Source organism: Drosophila nasuta, chromosome X, assembly GCF_023558535.2.
Source record: "Drosophila nasuta strain 15112-1781.00 chromosome X, ASM2355853v1, whole genome shotgun sequence".
NCBI classification, from domain to species: domain Eukaryota; kingdom Metazoa; phylum Arthropoda; class Insecta; order Diptera; family Drosophilidae; genus Drosophila; species Drosophila nasuta.
The window spans coordinates 8275493-8302741 of NC_083459.1; the positions used below are offsets into that span (position 1 = coordinate 8275493).

Sequence of the window (27249 nt, forward strand, 5' to 3'; positions counted from 1 at the left end):
TTGTTTCTGCTGCTGTTTCTCTTTCTGCTGCTGCTGCTGCTGATGCTGCTATTGCTATTGCTGCTGCTTCTGTCTGTCTCTCTGGCATACTTTTAGGCAATTTGCATATTTCGTTAAGCAGCCGCATCTGTCAGTATGCAAAACTTTGGTCTTGTTTGCCCCTTCTTCTCGGTGATGTCCTGCCCTGTTCTTTTTTTGTGTTTCGCTTGGCTTGGCTTCGTTTGGTTTATTTATTGCCCTTGCAATTTAATTGTATTTGCTTCTTTTCGTACTCCTTTAAGTTGCTTTTCCCAGTCAAATACACACACTTTGTGCAAATAATATGCTAATGATTTCTCGCTTTCATTATTTTTACTGCATAATTAAGGGCGCTGCGTTCTTGGCCCTCTCTGACTGGCTGTCATTCAACTAATTGACAGATTGATTAATTGATTGCTGCGACTGCGTCAGGCATCCGTGGCGTATAAGTAATGTTTATTCGTTGACTTATCCCTTTTATCCATTTGACCTTTAATCAATGCATGACATCAAATTACGTCCAAAATCGCACTTAATTTGCTTAATGAAGCGCGCTATGCAATCGCAATTGTGTTTATTACTTTAAATTATAGTATGCTCTTGATCCCAAACGATAAGCGATAATCGAATGAAATTTTAAATGCAATTACGCATACAATTTCAATTCGACGAATTCGACACATTCAATTAAAGCGATGAAGCATTAGTTGCAATTGTGCCATTAATTAATGATTGTTTAATTTTGGTAATTATTGTTTTTATTTTTTGTTTTTTGTTATTAATACATAGCTTAGGTATGTGCTTGCAGCATATTGATTTAAAATATGATTTAACAACACTTGTTTTACTATTTATTCAATTCAATTCGTTTTAAGTTCAAAAATAAGACAATTTATTTGTTTAAAGATATCTTTGAAAAGATAAAGATATCTTTGATTTTTTGTTTGCTTTTGTCCTTATTGCAATTTAAGAGTAGTTTTAAAAATAGTTGAAATATTGTATCATTTTGTTAGCTAAACAAGTGCACAATTTGTCGATAAACGTGCAACTTATAACTACATATTGTGTGTGAGTTTTACAAACTAGCAACAGAGTAGTTGGTTGCATCAAGGAACTTCCATTGCAATTTGCTGTCGGAAAAGTTTCGCACAAAAGCGTCGCGCGCAGTTGCTAAAAGTGAAATTTCCCAACGGGTCGCGCGTCACGATAAATCGAAATCAAAGTTTCAATTAATGCAGAGACCACGCGAAAGTCAACTTCACATGTACAGCACACGCACACACACATACACTGCTCATTCACAGACACACTCCGTTACACATACACACACGCGTAAGTAAAGTGTGTAACCGTGACTAAAGGAAAGCGAGTGCATTTTTATGCTGCACGTTGCATTAAGTGAAATGCGCAGAAGACGTGACTAGAGACAGGTCTAAATTATGGATTACACACGCACACATACACACTCATACACACAGCTGCAGTAGTGTGTATATGTGTGTTCCGTGCAAGGAAAACACATTTCACTCAACACTTTATTTTTGGCTGGGCCTTCGAATTGATTTGTTGCCACAGCCAGCCTTGAAAGTCAGCTCTGGCTTTTGTCTTAATTGGCAGCTAAATGGAATGAACTACACACTTGAGTGTGAGTGTATATGTGTGTGTGTTTGTATGTGTGTGTGGGAGTGAGAGTGTGTTTATGTGTTTAATTAATTTTTAATGGCATGCCATTTAGAGGAACAAGAGCGAGAGCCGAGAGCAAAAGAGTGTGAGTCTTCCAGTCGAATGTCCCAATGGATGTTAATTAGTTGTTACATCGAGTGACAGCTCTGGCCGCAAGCAGCAAATGCAATTTATTATCGAAAGCTGCAAGAGAAGCAGCGGCAACAGTAGCAGCAACATCGGCAGCAGCAGCAACGAGCGAGCGGACCTATGTAATTATTATGTAAACTGTCGATTTGGCATTCCACAGCATGGCGAAGCTATTTAATTAAACTTGGCAACCCTTGAAAAGCCGCAATCATTGAGGTTTTTGTTAACACGCGGTTGAACTTAATTGCTGTACACAAACACACACACACACACATACATATACAATCTCACACACATACATACTATATGAGCCCTCACTCACTCTGGCCCAAAAAAGTATGCAATAAAAATTAATGAGCGGGAAAATTTTTATCGACGCGCCTTCTGTGAATGCATAAAATGAATAAAAGAAATAATGAAAGTGTGGGTCACGCCTTCCTCGCCTTTCTCGCCCCCTTCCCCCCACACCTCTCTATCCAACTAGGTCATTTAGCTATGCGCAAATATTTTGTCATCATCGTCATCAGCCGCAGCCGCAGCATCTGCCTTTCGCCTCTCGCCCCCACCGATTTCATTGTCCAACATCATATGACGCAGTCCCCAAAGGGGAAGAGAGAGAGAGAGAGAGAAACAGAGAAAGAGCGAATGTAGAGAATGGATTTGTGATGCGACTTCGCTGTGAAACTCTCGCGACCATGTGAGGGAAGTGGGTGGGGGGAGACGAGGAGGTGGGACTTTGTCAGCTTTGTTTGCATACAAATTTTCTGGCCTCAACTGATTTTGGTGGCGGCCACTAAAAGCAACTCTGACATCAGCGAAGGACATCAGCCCCCTTGTCAAATGGTTCACTGACTACACGTGTGTAGCTGCTGCGCGCACAGTGGAACAAAACTGCGGATGCTGTGTGTATTTAGTTGGCTTAATGACGATCCCTATATGATGTGCATCATAATTGAACAGCTGCTAAGAGTGGGCATTGAAATTATTAAAAATAGAGAAACAAGTTTTAATATTAATAAACTTCTAGATTAATTTCTTAACTTTTTTAAAACTACATAGCAATTCAACCGCTGCTTGGGGTAAACAATTATCATTAAAAGAAAAGAGGTTTTAAGTTCTCTAAATTTCTAAATGAAAATTGCTTAGCTTATTGGAAACAACTTTTCAGCTATCTTCTTTTTCAGTTTAATAAAATCCAAAATATTTTTGAGCAAGTTTTTATTAAACCATTTTCATATGTCGATAATTGTGAAATTGATAAATTCTTAAAAATATATAAATTTCTTCAACTATCTTACGTTTTTGAAGTCCATGTTCAATTCATCTAGTCTAATATCAATAGTTAGGTCGTTTTGAACTGAGAGTTTCAGACTTTCCAATTATAACTCTCTAACTATTAAATTATCACTTTTTTTAAGTTTAATATTTGTGATCTTATTATTGATCTTTAACTTATTTCATTTTCATTGGTAAGTCCATTGATAAGTTCTCATTTAACAAATCAAATTACTTGCTGCGCACTGTGCGGCGCCGTTAGTCTGAAAAAAAAAAAGAAAGTATCACATCAGTCGTCCCATGCCGTGGTAATTGCAGTCGGTTGAGAGCAGAGCAATGTCAACATTGCGCATACGCCACGTGGTTGCAGTTAGTTTTGAGTGATTTATTGCCGCTGTCGTGTGTTGCTGTTATTGTTGTTGTTGTTGTCGATGATGTTGTGTTCTTTTGTGATTGTTGGAAAATTGAAACTGCTGATTAGCTGTTTGCTTCAATCATTAGACTGTTTTCAGAAAACTCAAATGAAACGAAAGAAACACACAACAAAAGCGAATCGAAGGAAACCTATGCAAACAAAACAGACCTTTATGATGTCAGCCATAAAACGGTCTGCCCCAAAGCTAGCTATGCGTGTATGCTAAAACTAAAGTGGGACACGTGATGCAGACACCTGGCCATAAATAGCCAGCTTAAGCCTTGACTTTAGTGCAGAGTAGTGTATGGATATTTAGTAGGTGTGTTGAGCAGCCACGTTCCAGGGCTCGAAGAGAGCAACTTAAGTGAGTGTCAAATGGTCTCCTCAATTTCTGTGTTGAATAAATAAAACGTAAGCATCGAGTTGCTTAAGCTAAGTAATTTATTCAGCAACAAATTCTAATCTCAATTTGTTAACTTAGCTGAGAGAGAGAAAGAGGTAATCAAAGTAAAGCTGTGCTTCACAAAAGTAATTGTAATATTAACATAGAAAATTTTTCGTTTAATTTCTTTTTTTTTTAGTTCTTTAAAAGTGTGTATATAATATTTGAGACCTAGATTGCGTCTATATGGTATATTTTTAATGTTGTTCTATATAAATATACCAAACACAGCCTTTGGTATATTTTAATATTATTGCAGTTTATTGATTTAGTATATTATAAGAACAATGCCAAACTGTTTTGAATTTAATTAAAATGGGTTTCAATATACTAAATATTGTCTTCGGTATATTTTTATATTTTTGGTATATTTTAAAAAGAAAAACAATCTATAAGTGTTCTAGTCGCAATCTGGCATATTTTCTATCCTATGATATATTTTGAACGCAGTGGTTTATCGATATACCATATATTGTCCTCAATATATTTTACTATTTTTGCGATATATTAATTTGGTATATTTCAAGCATAATACTGCACTGTTATGCTTTTATTCGAAATGGGTAGCGGGTGTCACACAGTCGAGCACAATCGGCTGTAGCTTTCATACTCTCTTCTGTGTTTTTGGATTGACAACGAGCTTCGTAGTATTAGCATGCCATTTAATTTTATATTATTTTTCAAAATACTTCAACATATGTATGTATATTGCACCAGCGAAATTTGATTCGGGCCTAATAAGAAGCAAAATGCAGAATAATTAAATACTTTTATTGCAATCTTCAATTGTAAAACTATTTGATAAAGCCATTCTTAAAAGTTTTAGAAATAAAATGCAGTCTTTATATATTTGATTGTGGCAATTGTTTGAATAGCTTAGCAAAAACTAAAGTTGAACAACTTATATTAAAGCTTTTCCTTTTGTGGAAGTTTGAGGCAACTGAATTCCGTAAAATGTTAATTAAAAACCAAGTCAAAGTGACTTTATTAGCCGAGCCTCGCTTTTGATAAATGGCCAATACCCCACGGACAAAGAAAGCCACATTCATATATATGTATATATAGTAAATAGAGCTGATCTGGCAGAACAAATAAGCGTGACACAACTGGGATGTTTTGTGTTGTTTGCCTTTGTGCATAATGTCGAGTTGAAAATGTGGCAAATCATTTGGCTGGAGGATGAATAAATGTTGGGCATAAATTTGGGTCACCGGCTCTTATGATTTTGCGTGTCCTGAATTATTTTGTCACGCGCTCAATTTATCAACTTGCCAAGGATTCGTTTCCTTGCTCTTGCCACTCGGAAATGTGGCATGCCCCAGACTATAAGTGAGAGTGAGTGTTGCATGTTGGCTTGGTTAAACAGAACAATTTGCAGCAGGCATTTTTATTTTTGCACTTATCTTCGTGATTTTTATGGCCGAGCATAGGAAAACTGTGGAAACTCAAAACTGGGCGTAGTACAGCTCTAAATGCTGAAAGTTGAAAGTTGAAATTGTGAGCGAGTGTGCGTGTGTATATATATACGTGTGTGTGTGTGTGTGTAGCACCTGCCACAAATTGGTTTCCGCAATCGTTTGGCAATTTTCAAGGCGTTGTCACGTTTCAAAATGTTTCGCAATTTCCCCACAGCGCGTGCAGCATTTTTCGTTTTTCTCTTTTCGGTTTCAGCCTGATTTTGTAGTTGCTGTTGTTGCTGTTGCTGCTGTTGTAGTTGTGCTCCTACCTTTCTTTCAGTTGATTGCTCTTATTTTTGAGTTTGTTAGTTTTATGTTTTTGCAAGTGTTATTTGCAACACGGCACACCGTGTGGCAAGTTTGCAGGCGTCGCCTCCACTTTACTGCTGCCCAACGCAACTCAACTCAAATTGGCCTCGTCCTCGTCCGGTTGCGTCGTGTTATTGGCACGTTTTTGTGAAATATGCGATGCTCTGCGCTGCGCTCAACAACAACGAAACAAGAAAAATAGAAAGAGAGTCGGACTTATGCTCGTGCCTCCAATTATGCACACAAGCTGCAATGCGTGTCACAAAGGACGCTCGAGACAAACACATTTATACTTAAGCGGATGCGCAACGCAACGATTTCCAACTAAGGAGCAAATGGAATGGCAAATGAGTGCTGAAATCTGCTCTGCTTTAATGGCGGGCAAATATCCCCCAAAGTATGCAATAAAGTATAATACTTTATGTGTGCCAAGGAGCCGAGGCCAAAGACAAAAGTGCATGGAAATAAAATTAAAGCTAGGCGCACAAGACAACAACAAGAAACGAAATAAAACCAAAAACAACGAGAAAAGAAAAAAAGATGTATACACTGAGTGGCAGGTAAAGTTGCTGGCAACGCAAAGCGACAGTAAAAGAGAGAGAGAGACAGAGAGCAGCTCATAAATGGAACGAGCCAAAACAATAAATTAGCCCAAATGACGACAGTTGAAGTTTTTCGGCCAGCCAACATCCAGAACATCCAAAATAAACTCAACTGCAACGGCAGAGATTAAAATGGCAAAGATTATATGGCCGAGTGAAAGTATAAAAATATAAAGTCAAAAAGGGAATAGAGCAAATGACTTTTTTTGAAATGGCCACATTAGATACAAAGATAGCAGAACGTTTCCATTTCCATTTTCATTTCTTTACTTTCGTTTCGTTTCGTTCCGTTTCGTTTATGCAAAACAATTGTGCAGTACGTGTACAACATAATTTCGAGATTAAATGCTGGAAATATGTTTGTACACTGAAAGAAAAAGACTAGACTTAGGCTTAGATAATTAAGTATGCATTTGGAATAAAATTGTTCAATTTATTTTTATACCTAATATATCGAATCTTTATTTACAATTTTAATCTACTCATCAGTGACTTTGATCATAGTTCAGATAGTAGCAAACAAATAAGTTTCAATTGATGAAATAAATGCTAATCAAAAAATAATAGTAATAAAATGGCAGTATTTTTTAAAAAATATGGTATTCAATTTTTAATGCCCAGCTTAAGCATATTTAGGGATGAAAGGAATGAAGCATTTTCGCACTTGAATTAAGTAAATTCAGGATTATTCAGATATTTTCAACGTTTCGGGCTTAATTCGGCGAATTTATCCCTAACTTTTTTTCTGATTACATACCAAAAAAACACAAGCTGCAAAGCTTGTTAGTGGCTTTATTTCAGTTGGCATAATTTTGCATAATTTTAAATAGGCCGCAATTTATCGCAAAAGTTGAAAGAGTTGTGAAGCGAAATCGAAGGTCGAGACCGAGCCCGAGACACAGGAAATCGGTCACTTCACATGGCGTATGCGTAATAAAGTGCGGTTGCTCTATTAGTAGGGCGGACCGCAAAATTCCAGCGCGTTTGAAAGTTTCAAAGTGGCAGCCGGATCAAATGAGAGCAGAGCAGCTGAAACAAGTGCAAAAAGGGCAATCCTTTGCTTTTGCTGTACTGAAAAATAGCGAGAAAAAAGGGCCATAGACATGGAACATATTTTCAACGCGAGCGGCATCTCATTATTTGCGAGTTACACAAACATGTATGTGTAAGTGTGTGCCCGTGTGTGTGTGAGAGAGACATATGTGCGCATTTACATACGCAGTGCGAGTTTGCGAGCATTTGTATTTATGTGCGGAGCTGGCTGTGATTTTATGGACGCGTCGCATGGCTGCCCATTATGGTTTTTATGATCAACACTGAGGCAGAGGGCGTGTCACTCATTAATAGAAGCACTCACACACACAAACACAAACACTCACATACACATATGAGGCGACTGAGCGTCGCCTAAAAGTAGGCAACGCTGAATTATGAAGGTCGCAAGGAAACGTCTCTCGTCATCTTTTGCAGTTTCCATCCAGTTTATTATAACAAATGTATTGCGACTCTTTTTGTAGGGGGCGTTTCTTGATATTTACATATGCCGAACGATCCCAAACACACATACATGTATATTCGAGTTAAGTGCGTGCAAATGGCAATCGAGTGTGCCTAATGTGAGGTTCGCTAAGTGAATACGAAATGTGAATGTGAATGCGAAAGCGAATCGATGCGCAGTTGCGAAATGTAACTCAAAACCCATACTCTAATGAGAGAATGAATCGCATCTCATTTCATTTGTTTAACTAGCTAATCAATTGATTAGTCGAGCACTTTATTTGCTGACTATAGCTGGCTAATTGTATGCAAACACTTTTTTGGAATTGATTCATTTTTGGGCAAATAAGCTGAACACATGATTGAATTTATGATTGCCATTGATACAGCAAGCACTTCAATTGTTTTCGTTTGCCATCTGTTTGAAACTCAAAAAGTTTTAGCGTATGGAAAACTAATTACAATTTCGTTCAACGATCTGACGTTCGAACCGCAAACTTTTGGGGCGCGGCAGAAGTGAAAGAAGACAGACAAGAAGAAGACAGCTTAATCAATTCAATAGCCGTATAGCCGAGTGATAACATTTTCCCCGTCTGGCGACTACATGTCGGTCACGCACGCGACAGGCCAACGAAAAAGCAATCAACACACACAGACCAAAGAGACCTGAGAGAAAGAGAGAGAGAGCGAAATGGGAGAGAGAGCTGCCCGGAAGTTGTGCGGTCAAAGTGCCAACAGTAGAGTCGAAATCTCTGCCTCGCTTCTTCAACTTATCCCCTCCGAATGATGAAGTGTATCTGGCAGGCGAATGAAATCCGGAGCAGGGAAATCTGTCAAATTTGTATGGAAATGTCTATAATAAATTGGGTTGCCAGTTTTGCCGCAAACGTGTGGCGAATTTGTATATCTATCTCTCTATCTCCCGCCATCTATCGACATCTTATTGTTGGCGCACATGTGGCGCATTTAACAGGCTGCCAGTGGCACGATGTTCACAATGTTCGATTGCTGGCTTGGGTGGGTCAGTGGTTGTAAAATGTGGTTGCATTAAATGGCCGAGTAATTGAAAAAACACAGCCAAGCGTGATATGCACACAAATAGTGGGTGGCTGCAATTAAAATAGTGACAAAATATGCACATGTTCCGCGAAACAAAATCAGCAGTAAAACGCCAAATCAGTTAAATAATTTTATTTTTTTTTGTGTTGTAATGGTTGTAATATTAACAACTAATCTACTCATTTTTAATAGGTCCACATTCTGCAAATATATTAAAAACAACTATCAATATACCAAACATAGCCTTCGGTATACTTTCTTTTAGTATTTTTGTGATATAATTTTGCTACGGCATCAATTATATTAATTTGATATATATTTTAAAATTAATACCGCACTTGCTTTTATTCAAAATGGGTAGCGGGTATCTCACAGTAGAGCACAATGGATTGTAACTTTCTTACTTGTTTACAAATACATTTCATTCCCAATTTCATTGAATTTCAAATATTAGATTTTACAATTCTCTTTTAATAAAAGCATGAATAATAATATGTTTAGATGCATTTGCTTTAGAATACATCAGCAATATATTTATTTTATTTATTATTTATTTTGTTGTTCGCAATCAAAACTATTTTTTGCCTTTGCATATGTAAAATGTCAATTAAACGAATAATAAATTTATATATTTATTTTTGTAAATAAATGTATTTTTTTATGCCAAAAGAATTCCAGTACAAAATCTTTTTTCAATTTCATTGAATTTTAGATATTAGAGTTGACAAACTCTTTTGTTGGGTGTCTGTAGAAAATAATAATTTTGTTTTTCGAAAGGTTGGAAACAAAACTTTTTTCTGTTGTATTAGATTGACTTTTTTTATACACAAATGCAATAAAAATGAAAAGTCGGTTAAACGTGAAATAAATATTTATGTATTTACTTGTATTTATATTTTCCAGTTGTCGGCATATGTATGTACATATAAATTGGCGAAATGCGTGTAATTTTATGCAATGGCCAATCCTTTGAATGAAAGCATTTAAATGCGATACAAATGAATGCATCGAATGCATAACCAATTGAAGTAATTACAACTCACATATGCGAAAAACCAGCCAGCAACAGCAACTGAATGAATGTAAGTTGAAAAATTGTAAATTTATGATGTTGGCTTTTTATTTTTTTGTATTTCATGTGAATGAATGAATGAATGAATGAGTGCGTGAGTGAGAGGAGTGAATGAGTCAATGAATGAAATGAGTTTACGCTTGTGCGCTTTTAAGTGCAATTAAATGTTAAGCGAAGAGAGAAAGAGAGAGTGAGAAAGTCTGACGCACAGCAGCTGGCTGAGCTGTCAATGCGTTCAACAGCCGTCGCATCCGACACGTTGCCCCAACACCCGGCTCCGTCGTCTTTTTCCTCTCTTCTATTTGGCTTCCTTGGTTTCTTTGGCAACAAAATCAATCAATTTTGCAGCAGTAGCAGAAACAGAAGCAGAAGCAGCACAGCACAGCTGCCAAATACAAAATGCTTTGTCATTTATACCGCTAACCGTTTGTCAGCAAAGGCAACATTACCCCATCGCAAAACATGAAAAGAGGAAAAACAGGAAAACAGTCGAAACAGTCGAAACAGCAGCCAAACAGCAGCCCACGTTTCGATGGCCATTGGATCAATCAAATGCCGGCACGCTCGAGCGATTGTTGAAAAATTGTCGGACATGTACAATAATGTTTATCAAATGCCATCTCCTTATTTGATACATAATGTCGAGGCGTGACGATGGCTGCTTTATTGTTGTTCGTCTTGTGCGCTATTGTTGTTGTGGCTGGCTGAAAAGTATTTTGTAGCATACCTTTGGGCGCGCCGAAGCATTGTTCTTGCTGCTGCTGCTACTGTGATTTGGCATTGATTTGGGGTAAAGCCAACACAGATAACAAGCGTAAGAAGAAGACAAATCGAGGATATAAGCTGCCCCTGTCGCTACCGTCGCGCCACGTGGCATGCAGCACAAGAAAAAATGAAAGCGAAACACCAAAAACATATATATATATGTATATACTATATATACCGTCAAAGTGCATTTGTAATGGCTTGACACAAAGATAAAAGCATCTTTGGCTAAACTGAAAGTGTTTTGATTTATGTTAACGATTTATTTCACTTTTTTTCGCTCTTCTTTTGCACTTGAGCTTCAAATTGCTGACGATGTTATACCATAAAATCTTCCGTTTCGCTTGGCGAAAAGTGTCAAGTTTTTTTTTTTTTTTTACTTTTACTATACAGATAAATTGTTAATGGTTTTTTGTTCTTCATTATTTCTTTCTTAGTTTTACTTGAAAAAGTGACTGTCAGCTGGCAGCGTTTCTTCGGTCACTTTTTCTTCTTTTGGTGACACGAAGAATGTGCAAGGAGTGCAATAATATTTTTGCAGTCGGAGAGTTCGAGTTGCTCTTCGCATGATTATTGCAAATAAATTGCCAACGGAGTGGCCAGTTGATTGTGATGTTAAATGATTGCCTTGGCTTGTGAGCTGATTTATGTTGTTGTGATTTAACTTGTTGTTACTGTTGTTGCTTCTCAAGTGTGATGGATACAATAAAGCAGTCAAGTAGATCTCTCTCTCTCTCTCTCTATCTCTTGATGATACTACAAATATTGATAGTTGTTTATTTTCTCAACAAATTGAACTTCTCAATTGGCTCAAGTTGAAGTCTCGAAGACTTATCACAGAACGGAGCAAGCAGAGAAGTGGAATAAATGTTGCTCTATAAAAGATTGATTTCATTTATCAATCATCAAGTATTTGCCACCTTTTGTAAACCAATTAATTTAATTAATACATATTTTTATACCCATTACCCAGAGAGTAGAAGGGTATGATAACTTTGTAACAGCAGAAGGAAGCATCTCCCATTCTATAAGAAGAAACGATTTAGCTTTGACAATCTGGTATATTATGATATGTACTCTATGGTATATTTTGTATATCTTAGTAGTTTTTTGGTATCAGGATGTTATATTTGAAGAAGCAATATACCAAATGTAGCTTTTGGAATATTTTAGTATTTTCCGATATAATAATTGGCTATATTTGAAATTATCGCCTCTCTGTTTTGCTTTTATTCCAAATGAGAAGCAATGTACAGCTTCTGGTATATTGTTGTATTTTTCTGGTTTATTAATTTAGTATATTTTTTTACTTTTATTTAAAAGAGGTAGTGGGTACTTCAGTTGGCAGCTTTCTTACCTGTTTGATCCTACGTTCTTCTTTGCAATAAACACACATAAGTGTAGAAGAAAATAAGAAAAATGTTGGGAAAGCAATGTCAATTGATGTAGCTTTTGAGGAGATTAAATATTTGTCACCAAAATTCATGTAATTTAATTTATACATATTTTATTTATCCACCATTATTCTTTGCTATCAAAAACAGACACGTGCGTAATTAAATGCTTGTCTGCTGAATTGGTTCGAAATATGTCAAAATCATGAATTGCCAATTTGGCATTCAAAAGTGCTTAACAAATTTGTCGTAATCACTTAATTTGCTTGCCAATTGTGTCGCGTTGAAGCAAATCTCTAATGCACATATGCCAAGTAATTGAATCAAAATATCCTCTCAATGTAACTGTGAGCATTCACAGCCTAGAGCGTCTTGATTGGAGAATCTGAGCTACGCAGAGAATTTGATTCGATTTAAAGTCTAAAGTGAGGTGCGAGTCAGAAGAGAAGAAAAAGGAGAAATGATGTCTGCTTCTCTGGCGCCAGTTGGGCGACTTACTGCCACTTGACTTTGGCGAACTACAGTTGAACTTAGATCTTGGAATATAAGCCGACATTCCATTGCCCTTTGACTCTACTCCACTCCACTTCCCGCTGACATTCAGAGTGCCACATCGTCGTCGTCGTCGTCTCTGTTTGCATTCGTGCTGTGAAGCGCACTTCATTGCGTTTGCTTTGCTGATAAGAGCCGTTATTGAAGCAGTTGAAGTGTTTGCCAAAGGCACGTCTTGAATGCTATGAGACGCTTCGGCCACACACACACACACACACACATACACCTCCATTTTGCCATTCGCAGACAGACATTGAGCGAACGAGCGGGCTTAGCTCAAATATTGACTTGAACTGCAGCTGACTGACTGACTCACTGACTGAAGCTGAAGCTGAAGCTGAAGCTGAAACTGACATTAAAGCCAATTTCGCATATCGATGCGCTACATTAAATATGCACAACGCGACGCCAAGCGTTGCCTGCCACAAAAATACTTGCCACACACACACACACACACACACGTAGAGAACAAAATCGAGTGACGACTCAATTTCGAGTTCAGTGGCAGCCACAGCCGCAGGCAGAGAGACATCATTTTCAATTAACGTTTGCCACCCCTTCAGTTAATTCAAATGCAGCAGCAGCAGCAGCGACACAGCGACAGTTGACATCGCTATCTCTTGCTCTGTGTTAACTGTGTTAACCGCCATTAGATGGCAACACACACACACACACACACATACACGCATGCACGGAGTTGACAAGTTTCTCGCTCTCAAGTATGCAGCGGAGCGCAAAGTGGTTCAAAATTGTTTGCCAACTGCTTGAATTTCGGCATTACTTGAAGCGATAAAATGAGCTCAACAACAAAAATACATGACACTCTCGCCTTTGATGTCGCGTAAAAACAACCAAAATATGCGAATGAATTGTGTCTCTTGAGGCTCTTTCTCATTTCTCGCTAGTATGAAATAATAAATCGTTAAGCATTTGCATAAGCTATTCATGAATTTCATGACAGTCCTCATGTGATTAATCATCAGACATTAACGAGCGGCATAATTAACATTATTATTCAAAGTGCAGCATCAATCGTGAACTTTATGACTCAAATATATTACGTAGTATAGGGCGAGTGCAACATAAAAGTTAATGGCATATAAATAAAAACAACATACGCAGAGCGAAAACAAAAATCTTGATTGAAAAGAAGTCTTCATTTTGACAACTTTTCGATCTACAAAAATAATTGTTTCAACATTTTTGTAGGTCACAAAGTTGGTTGATAAAAACTTAAGACAAGATTTCGATTTTGTATTCTTGGTTAAATCAAGAAATCAAGATTTCTTTTAAAATGTTGATCATAACTTATGAATTTACTTTCTTGATTCTGAGAACTTTTCTTTCTACAAAAATATTGAAACAAGTCGAGGTTAATAAAATGTTAAAACAAGATTTGAAATGTTTGATCTGGATTTATGATTTTGCACTTTTGGTTTTTGGTTTTGACATATTTCCATACTTGAAATACGAATATAATCTTGAATTTCTAGAATAGCCAATTTCGATTTTATTTAGAATTTTTATTTTAATTTAAGAATTTGCTTTCTTGGCTCAATTTTGATATTTTTCCACTTAAGAAATGGGAACAAGAATCTTAAATTTCAAGAATGATCAATCTATAATTTTCGTAGTTTATTGATTTTGATTTAAAATGTTTTGTAGAATTTTAGATTAGAGATTTTAGTTTGATTGTTATATCTGAAATTTTTTAGATTTTAGGTTTTAAAATTTACTTTCTTGGTTCAGTATAATCATAATCAAGATTTTATTCTTGACTTTAGCACTTTTCTATTGCTGTGTAAATATTACGTATTTTAACAGATTAATTCAAAATTAAAGAACAAGTCTCAACAATGCGCCTCAATTTCAGAGAAGCTCTTCTTCGCTCTGAGTATGTCAGTTGCAATGATGTTTTTACACTTCTAAACACGCTCAGAGCTACAAAGACACTTACGAAAGCAAGCCACCCACTCTTGTTGAGTCACCTGCAGGCATCGCATGGCCACATGGCGTATGCGTGATAATTTGTAAGCACAAAGTGTGTGTGTGTGTGTGTGTTCGCACACAAAACTTGTAAACTTAGTTAACTCAACACAACACAACGCGCAGAACCAAGTTTGTAGCTAGCTTAGCTTAGCTTTCATAAGTTGAAATGATAAGCTAAGCACATATTTATTTAAATTATAGCACATGCTTAAGGGACTCACCAAACACGATTTACATGTGGATCATGGCTCAAAAGAAATGAATACCTACAATATCTTTTCGACTTTGCATTCTCATCTCAACATGGCAACATTATTAATCAACCTGTTGGAGGACCTGAATAAATTGCTTATCGCAATAGAAAAAGTACAACACATACAGAGCTAGAGTGAGTGAGAATTTTGAAATTAGCCCTGGCGCATAGTATTCACAATTCACAATCACGTTGCGCATGAATCAAATGAATAAATTGCATTAGATGAGACGAATTGATGAGACCGCAAATAAGCAGAGATGTGCAGAGAGCAGAGCAAAAAAAAAAAAGGGTCCGAGCAACGAGGTGCATAATAAATTATTGTGCATAGTTGGATTAAGGTACGTGAATCAATGACGTGTGCAGAAATGAGTTAAGCTGCCATGACGATGCTTCTTTAAAGCACTGAGCACAGAGCACAGAGTGAAAGCATCAAACATTGAAAGCATCCAGCAACCAACAACCTCGATGTGCACTCAGTCGATTGCTTAAAGAAATAGCACAAAATGCATACACAAACGGCACGCTCTAAATACTCAGTATATATTCTCTGAATTTGCTAAGATTTATTCTTAAGTACATACAAATATTTAAAATAAATATTTATTGGAAGTCATTAGATTGCATCAATTTAAAATTTCGAATGAAAGCCAAATAAATAACATAAATAAAACAAAGTTCAAAGCAGAATAGACAAAGCGATTACTCTAAATTTTATAAGGATATTTATGCTCAATAATATAAAGAAGTTCAACGTTAATTGTTTATTATAAGTAAACGAAAATGAAATGAAATTTCATTATAACGGAGTTTTTATTAATATATGAAAAGTGTATAATAAATAGAAAATAAAAGATACACAAAATATATAATATAATTCATTATATGTTATATATTGTTAATGAATTGTTATCCGCAAGTAAATAACTGGAGAATATATACATTTTATTATCAAAATTTTTAATTTTTAAAGTGAAATTTGTAACAGTCAATAATTATATAAAAAAAATTATAAAAATTGACCTTAAATATATTAGTTTCACATCGTTACAAATTAAAAAAAGAAACACACCCAAAAATGTGTTTGCTTTGTTATCTTTTCCTAATGTGATTTAAAATTATTTTGAAGCTTTAATTACATAAAATGAAAATAAACCACATTATATAAAATACCAAAAATAAAAACAATATTCATTCTTTTACTATAGTTAGCTTTTTTATTATTTTGATGTAAGCTTATTTCATTTTTAAACTGAAGCTAAAAAGATGTCGACAAAAATATAAAGGTAGCTAGAAAATTAAATTTTTCCTTTAGTCTTTTCAAATTAAATCATTTTTAATTTATTTCATTTTAAAATCAGACTTTTTATATAATCATATTCGGCTTTAAAATAAATTAAATCACATTAATAAAAATAAAATTCTACAATATTCAAATACGTTTTAAATCCATTCCTTTTCAATTTATTGCGTTTGTTAAATTGAAGTTTTTTTGTTGTTGTGAAAAACTCTTCACAAAAATGTTGATAAAAATCCTAGCAATAATGTTGATTCAGCTCCAATTAAAAGCGAACGTTGGCAGCTCTTTGGCCAATTATGAGTGTAAAATGGATTAAATGGGATTGTTGTTGTCAATTGCAATTGACGTTTGATGCAGCACCCGATGGATCTCAAAACGTCATTTATGAAACAAAGCAGATATATAGACTATATATATCCACTATATGTTATATCAATCATGTGTGTGCGTGTGTGTGTGGGAGTGAGTGTGTGTGTGAAGCAACTCGAGTCTACGGAGTGTAACGAAAAGCTGTCAGGTTAACGAAGCGTCACATGACAGAACATGCACATGTGCACACACTTACACACTCACTCTCACACACATTCACATTCACAAACACATACACATACTCACACACTCATTCACCACACACACAGCTGTTGCAAGCTGTAGAATATTTTGGGGGGAGAAAGAGCTTTTGTGAAATCTGTTGGCACTTTAACGCATTTTGCTTATTCGCCTTTAGCTGCATTTGCTAAATTTTGTTGTTTGTTAAAAGCGCAGAGGGAGAGAGAGAGAGAGAGAGAGAGAGAGAGGGGGAGAGAAAGAGCGAGAGGTAAATTTGATGTTGTATGTAGCCACATAAATCATGCATCAATCATTCATCATCAATCATGGCTGGCATGGCAGACATGGCAGTTGCTCGTTACACACGTTACCCAAAAGCCTGTTACGTGATATTTACGAGGAATCTTGCAAGGGAATTACTCGCCAAGTGCAAGTGCCCATAATTTGTATGCCATGTCAGACTAAAGGCAGATCCTAATCCAGGCCACGATGCCAGAATGTGAGTCTCACAGTCTCACAGTCTCTCTCTGTCTGTTTGTTTGTGTATGTGAACGTCTCCTGTTGCGTTGTTCTAGGCGAAAAAGTGTTGCAGCCTTTTGATGAGGTTCAGCTTGGTGCCATAAATTACGCAGACACAACGCTGACATCATACGCTTCCAGCCACCATATTGTCAACATTTCCCACACTCCCACACTCCCCCGGCCCCGCCACCACATTCCCCGTCCCACACACTTACACATACTCAAATTCACATAGACGCCATTCAAATTCGCTATTTGCGCTCTCACATCATCATCATCAGCATTCTCATCATTGTAAGGGCGCAAAAAAAATGCGTCGAGCAACTGCTAAGTGCATAATAAAATTTTATTATTTTTTAGCTTAAAGCAGAAATGAATGTCGTGCAGCAAATGTGCAGCACACACACTCACACACACACACACACACACAGACAGCAGACACACTGCAATACATATGAAGCAGACTCAGCTGGGGGGTCATAGTGGCTTGTGAGTTTTCTTTAGCTGCAGCTGCAAATTTCTGTGTGTATGTGTGTATGGCAACCAGAAGTAAGCTAGAAATAGCAGAGCAGTGGCGATATTATATTATAACGATAGTGTTCGCTGCATTGGGCGATTAATTCAGCTGATAATATGGCAATTTCAATACAAATTCATTTCATTATTTAACGCAGCTGATTTTTGCACTTGAAACTAAATGCAAACGTTTCATTGAATCATATCAACAAATTTATGCAATTGAATTTTATTTTTGAATTTCAGACTATGTGCAAACAACTTCACATGCAAATGCAATTAAAAAATCAGTAAATATTCCGAACTATAATAAATAAACACAAATCTAATTTCTCATCAGCTTATAATAATTTGCTTTATCAGCAAATGTGAAGAGCAGAAAACAGACCAATTTTGGTGTTTAAAACTTTTTATCAAACACAACTAAGATTTGTTTCCAATTTCTTCGAAGTAATATTTGTAGTTGCTTTCCTTAAATTTTGTAGCTAAACAAAACTGACAAAGCTTATCTAAACGATAGCTAGCAACTGTGTTCATGTCTCAATAAAAACAAATTTTTCTTTGTAAAACGAGAAGGTCTAGACGCTAGAGAAGATAAGGACACTCGGCCACGTGCAGTTTTGTTTCTGGGAAATTCTTGGAAATACTTTTCGAAAGAAGTTCTTCTATTTTTTGTTGCTGTGCAGTGTTTGCTAAACTAACAAGTGTTTGTATTCGGTATCAATGTAGCAATTGACTCATTAAAACCCACAAGACAGGGTCATCTTCTTCATGACTGGCTGCCCATCTCTAATCCACAGGATTTTCATTCTCTGACTCTCGCTCTCTCTGTGTATGCAGCTACACACACACACACACACACATGAGTTGCTGCTGTTTTTCAACAATTCTTCCTTTTTCCACATATAGCACGTAAATGGCAGCAAATTGGATTTTAATCACATTGTTGTCCTGCATCCAGGACTTAAGGGCAAGCCTTAAGCAAAGGAAGCTGAAGGACAACGCAGACACGTTACTTAACGAGCCAACACACACACTTTTGACTAGAGCTAGCTGAGTTTAATGGTTGTTACTTCTATTACTACTACTATACTACTACAGCAGGGATTCTCTCTCATCTTCTGGCTTCTGGCCCACTTCAATTGCATTTAACCAAGCGGATATCACATGACCATAAGTTGCATAATTGTTGGCCAAACTTGACTTCCCAGTGACATGTCAAGGGTTGCCTCAGCTGTCAGTTGCCTGTGGCATAGATGAAGATAGAGAAATTGAGATGGAGATGGAGATGGAGACAGAGACAGAGATGACGACGGAAGATTGCAGCAACCTACACTGACAGCTTCTCTCACTGTTAAATTATTTAAACAGCTTGCTAATTGTGTGTGCGCTTGTGTTTGTGCCTGTGTTTGTGTTTGTGTCAGGGGAAAACTCTTGCACAATCCTTTGAGCAATTTTATGGTAGTTTTTACAAGTTGTCGGAATTATTTTAGGCATTCTTTTGTAAGTGGATGAGAGGGGTAAATTAAGCTGCAGGTATTTCAAAAATGTATAAGAGAACAAATAAAATAGTGACTTTGCTTTGCTCTCCAAGTTGTTGAGGTAATTACAAAGGTAAATGCAAAGCATTTGCTAAATGTAATCAATCACTTAAGTGCATAGTAATGAAATAAATACGAGTACATTAAAAAATATGTAAAATATATAAATGAAAAATATTCAAAACGAAATAGATTTGGTTGATGGCAACAACAGTGAATATTTAGTGAATATATTTATTTACTCACTGAATAAATATAGCGCAAAGGAGAAGTACATTATTGAAACAATTAGAATAAGTTGAAGAAGAATTAATTTAAAGTTAGAATTATTAGTGTTTAGTAGTATTTAGTATTACCCAGTATTATTTGATATTATTTTGTATACCTTTTTTTTATAATCAGTGATATTCCTAATTTTAGTATTATTTTGAAGTCATATATTAGAATTATTTATGTTTGGTATTATTATTTTTGAACATGTTTTAATTGTATTTGCAAATTGTAAGACGAAACTTTATAAATTTAGTATTCCCTTTTTAGTATTACTTACTGGTAGTAGTATTAAATACGTTTTAAATTTCTCTGCTACTTTCTTAATATACTTTCTTGAAATTTACTGCTTTAATACGCTCTCGATAAAGTTATAAATTGTAGCATTTTTTTTTTTGCGATGCTTATGAAAGCAAGAGAATTTATACTCCTTTGAAACGTAGAATGGTAATTGGATTTTTTCAAGACCTTCACGCATGTATGTGCCTATACAGTAGATATGAGAAGGGACTAAGGCGAGACATCAGCTGAGTTGGTATTAAATTAAAATGCAAATGCATGTGCGACTTGCTTTATATGGAGAATGCAGCACGCAGGCTTATTATCTTTGCTGTCAGGTTATGAACTAAAGGAGATTGGATGCTAACTGGCAAATGGATAAAAGACAAACACACACACACACACACACACACACACACACTTGCACACATACATAATTACGTAGCGAGTGTGTGTGTATGTGTGTGCAGAGGCATGACAGCGAATGCAGATTAGTTTCTGCTACTCTCGCATTTGCCATGCAATGGAGCACGTTGCGCATACGACGCATTGCACGCTGCTGCTTGCTTTGACATGTTAATTAATGGCCAAGCCAAGTACAGTGCAAAAAAAGGATGAAAAGAAATTTGAACATTGTTAGAAACGGACACGGTAAAAATAAATTACAATAAATATGAAAAACGTCAAGAGCGATTGCGAGTTTTAGCTATATATAGTACATATATAATATATATACAAACCACATTTAAACCTGGCCGTGAAACAGCAACTGCTTTGCCAAAAAAAAATATACTATAGGAGAGAAAAAAAAGACGAAGCAACGATAATACTGAGCAAAAATGCTGTGGGGTTAGTTAGTCGGTTTGGGGGTAGAGCTGCAGCCCAAGCGGATTTGTAACATTTTATTTTGGCGCTGGCTTTTTATATAAGCCAACAGCTCACGTCCAAACTGTGGGAGGAAGAGGAGGAGGAGATGCTTCTCCCTCTGGTTACGTGTGCACAGCCAGAGATTAGCTAAGCAGAATTGACGGCCATGGCAAACTGAGTCTGCTTCACTCCACTTCTCGTAGTCTATCTGCCCTTTTGTCTCTCTCTATCACTCTCACTCTCTCTATCTCTATCTCACGTTCGCTATCGTATTGACAGGACGAATGTTTAGAGATCGGCAAGCTGAACTGAGCTGACTGAGTGAGTGAGTGACTCGCTGCGTCGGTGGCCAAACGCTGCTCGCTGTACATGGAATTAGCCGCGTTAATAAAATGCCAGCGACTGCGGCAGCCAAAGTGGCATTTAGGGACTTTTATGGCCGCCCTGTCTTGGCCAACACCAAAAGTTTGGCTCGTTAAAATAAATTTTCGTTTTCGTTTTTCGCTTTCGCTTTTGCTTTTGGTGTTGCTCTTGTTGTTGTTGTTGTTGTTGCCTTTTCTTTTTCGCTGCTTTTGAATTGCGCGAAATTTACGCGCTTTGCCAGCTTTTATGGCGTTTTTGGGATCAGCAACAAGAGCGAGTAGCTGTGGCAAGCATTGAGCTGCTTTTGTTCCACAGTTCTCTCTCTTTCTCTCTCTCTCTTGGTTTTTGTGTAAACATTTCTCTATCTTGTGCGGCAAGTTGGGGGCCAAGTTTAGTTTGGTCTTGCTGCTAGCAATTAAATGCCATGCAAAAAGTCCTTGCAGCATTCTTGCCCACTGATTGAGTTGAATTCGTTGCGAAAAGTTGCTTTCTAGTAATATTTCTGATGCATGCAACAACTTTCCTGCTGCAGCCCCAGCACCAGCACCAGCTGCTGCACAAGCTGCTGCTCGAGGGAGCCATGACTTTGACTTTGCAGTTGACTAGTTCACAAGACCAAACTACACCCAGAGCTGAACTGAGCAGCAGCGTTGTCTTAAAAACTTATAAATTGTTTTTATTATCAGTGGCATACTTTTCTATTCGTTCGCATCTCTTTGAGCACGTTTTGCAGTTTATTATAGTTTTTATTAGTGCATAAATATGCTTGATTTATGCGTTAATCGAGTTGCCTTCCCGCTAGCCTGCCAGCAATCCAAACACTTTTATTTTATAACACTCTTAAAGTGTATGCCATAAAAATAATACGTTTAATTGATGCTAATGCGCAAAATGGCATCACACATAAAAGCAAATTGTTGAAATTTCATTTCGACATTTTTTTGTATGTCGACTGTCGACTTTTCTTGGAATGACCCATTCAATTTGAACTTTTCTTTCAAAGGAAATGCGAGAAGCACTTTAGATTGTAATTTAATGCTGCTTTAGTTAAATTGTTATTAAGACATGTTAACAAACAAATATTTGATACTTGTAGCAGTATGTTGGCTTTACTTTCGAGTAAAATATTTGAAATCCAAAAAAAATGCAAAAATTACAAATTAAAATATAAACCCAAGAAATTAATTTAAATCTTTTCTTTGAAATTCAATACTGATTAAGTGAAAATGTTACAATTTACGTTAGATGTATTGTATTTTTTTTATTAAAATTCTGCAACCTAATAATGAAGTAAACAATCTTTTAATACTGCTAGAAATTGTGTTGCAATTTTGGCTTTTCTTACAGCTGCTTTAGTCAAATTAATATTTAAATATATTTAATTATTTTCTAAATGTTCCCATTTATTTGAGATTATAAAGTATTTCTTTTGATTTAATTTAAACAATTTCGATAGCTTTTGAAATTTGTTTGTTATTTGTTATTTTGCATTCGTTTTAATTATAATCGCTGTCGTTGTTGATGTTGATGTTGATGTTGTCGTCTACTGAGGATTTTGGATTTGGCTGTGACTTTGACTTAGACTTAAACTGTGGCGTTGCAACGCGTTGGCTTCATTTTGGTGCTTGTCACGTGTGCGCCTGAATGTATGCAACACCAATTTTAATGCTGTCTTTGCTTTTGCAGGGGCTTTACTCAGAATCCTTGAAGTGTTTAGTACTTATGTGTAGATGTCAGTGTTTCTGTCACACGTTCTGAGCAAGTGTGAAATGCTCACGCACAGACACCCCACAACACACACATACACACACACACATATTCGCACACACAGACAGACAGACAGACAGACGAAGGTCAATTGGAGACCAGTTTATTTTGCGGGCGGCTCGACGCATGTTTTTGTTAACTTCGCGCCGTACGAAGCAAATAAATTCAAATTAAAATGAAATGAATTAAAACAAGGCACGACATTTTTTGTTAGGTCGCAGCGTGAATACTCTAAATTTGCACCAGCTAACTTAGATTCTTTGATTTTAACTTAATTATAAACAAATGAAATGATTTTTATTGCCTTTTGCTTGATTTTAAATTGGTGTTCCAACAACTACAAGGTAGCTTAAAGCAATAATAGATGCAAATTTATGTATAGATTTAAATTTTTGCACTTTAATTAAATTTAATGTAAAGTTGCTTCATAAGTTTTCTAAACTATCAATCATAAATCTTTAATAGACTTGGCTGCAACAATGAAACCTTTTGCAAGGGTGTTCAACTGCGCGCTGCAAAAGGTGTCGAGGGGGAAACGGGGAAGAGAGAGAGAGAGAGAGAGAGTGAGAGAGGGAAGCACGGGGTTGGGGACGGGGTCAAAGGCGAATGTTAGTCACGTACAAGAAGCGCGTCGTCAACGTTGGCATTTTTAGATCTTTTGTTTTTTTTTTGTTTTGCGTGAAACATAAATCGCGAGCGAGTCCAAGCGACAAGCCACAAGCGACGGCGACGGCGACGGCGACAGTTGACATTGTTTGCTCAGCCACGCACAGAGTGTGGCACTTGCGAAACTTGCCACAACGTGTCTTAGATGCTGCCTCTTGCTTTCCCTTTCCCTTTCCCCTTCCCCATCCCTTTCCTGTATTTCCTGCTCTTTGCTGTCCATCTAACTCACTATCGCAGTCGCAGCGCTGCGGCGTGGTGCGGTTGACGCATTTCACAATAAATTCAGCGGGCCGCCATCACATTTTACATTAATTTTGCATTTCGGTATGGCTTTTGTTTCCATCGCTTTGCGTTCGCCCGATAAGCGAAAGTGCGACAGTCAAATGGAGTCCAGAGAAGAGCACAAACTGCTGACAAGAGACAGTTAGAGAGACAGAAAGAGATAGCGGGAGAGTGCAAGAGCAAGAGCGACAAACTGACAGATGGAGAGATTGACTGAGTGACAGCCTAGTTTGGTGTATATCTCGCTTGGGATCCAACGTGGTTCCAATTCCAGTTTGTAAATAGTCAGCGAACCAACCAAGGAACCAAGCAGGCCATGAGACAAATGATATGCGGCTGACATTTTTCTGCGACGCGTTTTCCGCTGGTCACATTTGAATACTCACAGCGAGCAAGGATATAGATTGCTTCTCTTATTATTATTATTATTATTTGTTATTATTATTCCACTCGCACTTCTGCTCGTGATTTATTGCGTACAATCAAATGGACGTAACTTGAATTTAATGTAAATCGAATGGCGAATGAGAAAGCGAAGCAGGAGGAGGAGGAGGAGGAGGAGGCGATAAACTGTGGATGGAGGAGCATCACAAATTGTGGAATGGATTAATAATTGAAATTGGCCTCGAATTGAATTTGATTTGATTTTAAGCCTGGCCAATTCAAGTGAATACAAACAATAGTACTCGAAGCAAAGTGGTTTTGGCTATAAATACAATGAAAAATGCAAATGGAATGCGATGTAAAGAATATGGAAATGGATACCTGAGGGAATACATGATGGCTGGCCAATGCGAGCTATCTAAAGCCAATGCCAAGCAGCAGCAGGAGGAGCCAAAGAAAAACAAAAATAGTTAAATATACGATGACAGAATGGAAACAGAAACAGAAAACGAAAACGAAAGCAGACAAGCAAGTAAAATGTGTTGAGATGCAAAATAAATACTCCAAGACTTGAAGAAAGAGAGCAAGGAATCAACGTGATATTATTTGGAGCATCATAAAACTGGACTCGATTATACATAAATCGATTAAGATGCATATAAATGCAGAAAGTTAGCTTCGGATGGATTCAATTGAAGTACAAAATAAAAGAAAAGAAAAGAAAAGAAAAGAAAAGTAAATAATTAAAATGAAGAGGTTTCTTCGAAAGGATTTAAGAGAAGTCAAAAATTAAAGGAAAAAATTAAATAAGAAGTTTACTTCGGATGGAGACAATTGAAGTAAGAAATAAAAGAAAAGCAAATAAATAAAGGAAAATTGGTGTCAAAAATAACAAAACACCGAAGAAAATAAATAAAATGAGCTGTTTACTTCGCAAAGATCTTAAGAAAAGAAACTAAATAAATAAAATCAGCAGTTTACTTCGTAAAGATTGCAATTGAAGTACAAAATAAAAGAAAATAAATAAATAAAATAAGAAATACTTCGAGAAAATTTAGTTGAAGTGGAAAATAAAAGAAATGATTCTATTTTAATATTGTCATATATATATAAAACAAGTGTGTTCGACTGTGAAATACCCGCAACCCATTTTGAATAAAAGCAACATAGTGGGATATTTTTATTAAAATATACCAGATCAATATGTTTTAAAAATACTAAAATATACCAAAGGTTACATTTTGTGTATTTATATATTGACCGATTTAATATACCAATAAAATATTAAAATATACCAATGGCTATATTTGGTATATTAATATAGTACCCCATTTAAAATATACCATAGGTTACAAAATATGCTAAATTGTCAGCCAATAGAAAGTTTCCTCGCTGCCAGCAACATTCTTAATTTATGTGCTAAAGAAAATAAAAAACAAAGCAAAAAGATTTATGATATACATATTATGCGTATTTACATTAAAGTTTTGTGCTAATTCCTTTCGCCTTGAATTTATCAAATCCAATGTAATGGCAACCTTTTGTGTCTCTATGTGATAATATAATTAAAAGTTTTAGGTCAAACTTTGCTTTGCATAATTTTTTGGCACAAACCGAGAGGATTATGCCATAAAGCATATATGATGGCCGAACAACAACAAGTGGATGGAGTAAGGGTATAAAATCTGTTGCTATTCATGGCAAAGTTGTGTCATCAGCTCTTTTTTGATAACTTTTGTGCAAATAGTTTGACATACTCGTAAACCCATCCGGAACTACTTATGCCCATCATTTTGTATTCACTTGTGACCCAACAAAATTTCCAAATTTAATTCAATTAGTTGTCGTGTTTTTTTTTCTTCTTTTTTCTTTCTTTCGGTTTTTTTGTGGCAGGGGCAGAAAAACATTTATGAGGTTGGCAAATATTTAGTGGAACATTGTATCTGTCCAAAGTGCCGTTTTGTGGGCAGACAAGTAGATGAGTGGGCGGATAGATAGAAAGAGGACACACAGACAAAAAAAAAAAAAAGCCGAAACGAGCCCGTAAAGGGAAATTTAACATGTGTTTGACGTGCACAGAACGTCTGACATGTTGAGGAGAAGAAGGAGGATGGAGATGGAGATGGAGAGATGGAGAGATGGAGAGAGGCGTATGTTCGACGTATCTTGACGAGCTCATCTTGTGCCTTTTAAGTGCTCGCCGGGCAGCTGGACACGGCTCTGGCTCCCAGCTTCTCATTCTCAAATGAGCATTTCGTATTTTTTCTTTGCTTGCTTTCTTTCATTTTTCTTTTTCTTCGTTTTTTTTTTGTATAATGTCTTGTTCTTTTTTTTTATTTATGTACTTTTTGCTCGTTGTACATTTTCGGTGATTTAACAAAATTGATGGCTCGCTTTTGGCAGTGACGCGGCAAGGAGCAAAGAAATGGACCACAAGAATAAGGAGATGGATGGAGAATGAAGAATGGAGAACAGAGGTTGGAGGCAATTCTATTCAAAAATTCATAGATGTTCTGATTTGCGGACGGCAGACAGCAAAGACATTTTGCACCCAGAAAGGATTAGGTTAACGCTATCAAATATGCGCACGCGCCATTTAAAACCTTCAAGATTTATCTGCGACACACACATCGAGACAGAGAGAGACAAAGAGAGAGAGAAAGGGAACAAGAGAAAGGAGTAACATAAATAATAGCCGGATTCCAGTGAGAGTGAAAGCTGTCAGCCTTTAGACAATATGCCACATAACACATTTATTGCTTATATAAATGTCACATTTCCCTGACAATCCCCAACGCATATTCAGCTCCAGTTTCATTTTACTACTCTGCACATTACCAGCCCCTGACCATTTATTCGCTTCTTCTCCGGGAGTTGAGTGGAGTCAATGCAAAAGTTACGAGTGGAGTACAACGACAACGAGTACATTAAAAGGTAACGATTAATTTTACGACTCGACTCTGAGTGAGAGAGGCGACTTGATATGGCAAACGCAAAAGATTTGTGTGCCTGCATGTGAAGTGCGAAGTGTC

General features: G+C 36.6%; 1 protein-coding gene across 2 annotated transcripts in view; it reads right to left on the reverse strand.

Moving 5' to 3' along the window:
• The window catches only part of LOC132795907 (inactive dipeptidyl peptidase 10), a 167842-nt gene that overhangs the window by 39093 nt on the left and 101500 nt on the right, over positions 1–27249 (reverse strand). The gene's annotated exons all lie outside the window — the stretch shown is intronic.